The sequence below is a fragment of the Tupaia chinensis genome, unplaced genomic scaffold (genome assembly GCF_000334495.1).
Source record: "Tupaia chinensis unplaced genomic scaffold, TupChi_1.0 Scaffold149552_1, whole genome shotgun sequence".
Taxonomy (NCBI): Eukaryota; Metazoa; Chordata; class Mammalia; order Scandentia; family Tupaiidae; genus Tupaia; species Tupaia belangeri.
Genome location: NW_006209397.1, coordinates 2,714,302 through 2,718,651, shown reverse-complemented (window position 1 = coordinate 2,718,651; position 4,350 = coordinate 2,714,302). Strand labels below are relative to the sequence as shown.

The following is a 4,350-nucleotide window of genomic DNA, read 5'->3' as shown; positions in this document are numbered from 1 at the left end:
AAAAAAAAAAATATAGATATATATATGAAACTAGAAATGGAATATTATTGATGATCACATGCATGATTAAGCCACTATGCAGTTTATTCTAGATGGAAAACCACATTTAGTATGTTGTGACGATGCTCAGGGAATGAATGTAAATTAATTTTAAAAAAAAGTTTCAGGAGAAAAAAAAACACTAAAACTGTTCTTTATCGAAATGTTTAAAAATGCGTATTTGATGACTGCAGTAAGCTATATAGCCCCAGCTAGGTACTACTTTATAGTATGTTCATTCTACTCACTGAGGTTTATGCCTAAAGTCAGACTTGGGTTCATGTATATGTATATATCAGCTGTGCTAGCTATTGGAAATATTTAGACTAGTTAAGTACATTAGCAAATCAATTAAATGGGGGGGGAAAGGCAAAGAAAGCAACCATGGATACCAGAGACAATGTGGGAGGAGGGTGGGACAGGGCAGAAGGCAAGGGATAGAGAATCAAGGATGGCAAAAAAACCAAAAAAGCAATAAACACAGGATATAAGAAATGGAAAATTATTTGTTGATAACATGTATGTTCATGTGCTTTATTGAGCCAATATACAGTGTATTCTGGGTGGAAAATTCATTTTGTATGGTGTAATGATGTATAGTGAATTAATGTAAAAAAATAAATTTAAAGAAAAGAAAAATAAATAAATAAAAATAAAAGTAAAAAAAAAAATCGATGTTCCATTTCCATTCACTCTTACCTTAATGACTATACTGACTTAGTCTCCTTTCCTGATTCTACCTCCTGCAGTACAATTCTATATATTAAAGTATTGCAGGCTCCTCTTGTGGACCCATTTTTTCCTCTATGTTTCTTCCTTATGTAATGTAATTTAGACTCATAACTCAATATCATTGATATACTGATGATTCTCAAACCCCTAATCTCAATAAGTATCTATATAAGCAGCCTCAATAGGAACCCTTGAATGTCTAATAGTCCATTCACACCTAGTTTATCCAATGAACTCCTCATTATATCCCCAGACTTTCCCTTCTTGGAATATTCTGGAACTCAACTAATGGCACTTGACTTTCCTACTATTGCTTAGGCCAAGTACTTGGTGTCATCTTTAGTTTCTTACTTTTTCTCACATAATACATGGAAAATGAGATTGATTGTATTAATCTGAGTCTGACCTTTTCTCATCATTTCCAATCTTCTACATTCCAACTCTAAACCACCATGTCACTAATATAACAGGTATTGAATTGCTATACTAGTTCTTACTCTTGGTCTACTGTGGCCTATTCTCCACAAAGCAGCCAGATATATTTTAATAAAGCAGAATAAACTACTCTCTCTATCAGCTTCTTGTGGATTCCAACTGTGATTCTAGTGCATTCTCATTGCAATTAGAATAAAATGAACACTCTACTGAAACTATGTGATATTCACAATATTTATCTATTTTTCACCTGAAGAAAAGACATTTGATTTAATTCTTTCTTTAGCGTATTAAATCATTTAATATTTCATTCTTTTCTACTTCACTGATCTCATCTACCATCACTTTTCTCCTAATTCACTATGCTAGTACTAAATTGGCTCACTACTTGCTTGGCTATATCAGGCCTTGACACTTACTACTCCATCTATTTGAAAAAAACAGTTTTTCCAGGGCATCCTGCAGTTTCTTCCTTTCATCATTCAAGTCTTACCTTAAACATCACCTCCTGAGAGAGAATTCCCTTGATCTGATCAAAGTCTCCCCTCTAGCCCTTTGTTCTATTTATTATTACTTATTTTATTTTATTTAAAAAAATACAATTAAAGTTTGTATTTATATTGTAAGCACCTGGATTTCAAAATTTTGTTTTATTCATTATTGTATTTACATTGCCTACTAGGGTGTGTGGCATGCTCCAAGTTCCAAGAAAATATGCTCTATTGTAGTTTGATCATTTAAAAAAATATTAAGCAAAAGATCAGAAAAGAATGCAACAAAAGGTTATACTAGTTAATATAAAGTGGCACTAACAAAATCAGTAATAATCAGCACAGTAGGAAAATGGATGCTGGATGTGAATAAGAAAGAAAACTATGAAATATCACTTAACAAAAATTAATTCAGATTCTCTAATGTTTAAGTAAATGTAAACAGAATATCTGTAATATTCCCAGTCCCATAATATTAGCAAGGCAAATATTAAAAATTTAGTTGTATTATGCGTCAGTTGGAATAATTCTTTTTCTTACTTGTATTTACTTTGTTGTAGACCTATAGCAAACAGTTTATGGAGCTAAACTAACAGGGGACCACCTCTTGAGTAGCAATGGGCTAAGATTTGGGAAAACAGCACTCTGCTAATGCAAATATCAGTTGGTAGAATCTGATTTTGGATAATTTTTTAATATGTAATAAATTTGTGCACATAATCTCAGGGTTAATTTTTTTTTTTTTTGGAGAGGTTTTTCTATAGGGCACGTGCGCTTGCCAGACAGACAGAGAGAGACATAGAGACAGAAAGTTCCCCTCTTCCCCTTTGTTCTATTTATTATTACTTATTTTATTTTATTTAAAAAAATACAATTAAAGTTTGTATTTATATTGTAAGCACCTGGATTTCAAAATTTTGTTTTATTCATTATTGTATTTACATTGCCTACTAGGGTGTGTGGCATGCTCCAAGTTCCAAGAAAATATGCTCTATTGTAGTTTGATCATTTAAAAAAATATTAAGCAAAAGATCAGAAAAGAATGCAACAAAAGGTTATACTAGTTAATATAAAGTGGCACTAACAAAATCAGAAATAATCAGCCCAGTAGGAAAATGGATGCTGGATGTGAATAAGAAAGAAAACTATGAAATATCACTTAACAAAAATTAATTCAGATTCTCTAATGTTTAAGTAAATGTAAACAGAATATCTGTAATATTCCCAGTCCCATAATATTAGCAAGGCAAATATTAAAAATTTAGTTGTATTATGCGTCAGTTGGAATAATTCTTTTTCTTACTTGTATTTACTTTGTTGTAGACCTATAGCAAACAGTTTATGGAGCTAAACTAACAGGGGACCACCTCTTGAGTAGCAATGGGCTAAGATTTGGGAAAACAGCACTCTGCTAATGCAAATATCAGTTGGTAGAATCTGATTTTGGATAATTTTTTAATATGTAATAAATTTGTGCCCTTAATCTCAGGGTTAATTTTTTTTTTTTTTGGAGAGGTTTTTCTATAGGGCACGTGCGCTTGCCAGACAGACAGAGAGAGACATAGAGACAGAAAGTGAGAAATCACCCCCCAGGTGGGATGGTCATGCCGCAATCCCTTCTCCTCCATTCTCTTCTTGGGATCTTGGGCACGCACGCACACTCACCCGGCGTGAGTTTAAGCCACCAGGTCCGGGACTCGAACCGTGGTCGACCACATGGGAGTCCAGCGTTGTAGCTATTATGCTAACTGCTGGTCCCAGGGTTAAATTTTTAAGAAGAGAAACACATCTCTACTTCCATCAGGGAATATTTACCAAAGACTCATATCAGAAATATTCACATTAATGAAAGATGTAAGATCACATATGAATAAATGTTTATATATTTGTCCATTCAATTGAATACCAAATATGTGATGAAATAAAATAGATACCAATAACCAAAATATTTAGGGAAAAAAGTTTTACAACTTTTATAGCATCCTGAGATTTCTATATGTAAAGTCACATTTAAATCTTTAATGATGATACACATTGTGAGTATCTGGTATATACATTTGTGAATATATACAGCAAAAGTTCGTAGACTGTATCTAGAAGGATACAGTGAACTAATGGATTTGGGACTAGGACTGAAACTCAATGGTGTTACACTTTTAAAATAGCAAATAGTGCTTTACTCAATCAAGTGCCTCTCTATAACAATACTTAATGGGAATTCTTATACTCAGAAATTAATGAAGGATACACAAATATTAGTGAGAAATTACTAGGGCTCATACTTTCCGAGAGGAGAATGGAGGAGAAGGGATGCGGCATGGCCATCTCCCCTAGGGAGTGATTTCTCGCTTTCTGTCTCTCTCTGTCTTTCTGGCGAGTGCACGCACCCTATAGCAAGAACCTCTCCCAAAACAGTATATATATATATATATTACCTAATTCATAGGTTTATTCCATGGATTAATTAGGTCATGATTGTAAAACACAACTCTTTCTTGCCCATAACACACAGTAAACACTAACACAAATTGAAAACCACAATGGTAACAAGTGAATATTTGCTAATTTTAGATCATGAGTTCACATTAAAGTCTCTCTCTATGTTTTACATAAGTTTTTATGATTTCTTTATAAAAACGCAGAGAAAACTGTA

At 33.0% G+C, this 4,350-nt stretch overlaps 1 long non-coding RNA gene across 1 annotated transcript in view; it reads right to left on the bottom strand.

Moving 5' to 3' along the window:
• LOC102474569 (uncharacterized) overlaps positions 1-4,350 on the bottom strand; it is a 17,554-nt gene that overhangs the window by 2,202 nt on the left and 11,002 nt on the right. The gene's annotated exons all lie outside the window — the stretch shown is intronic.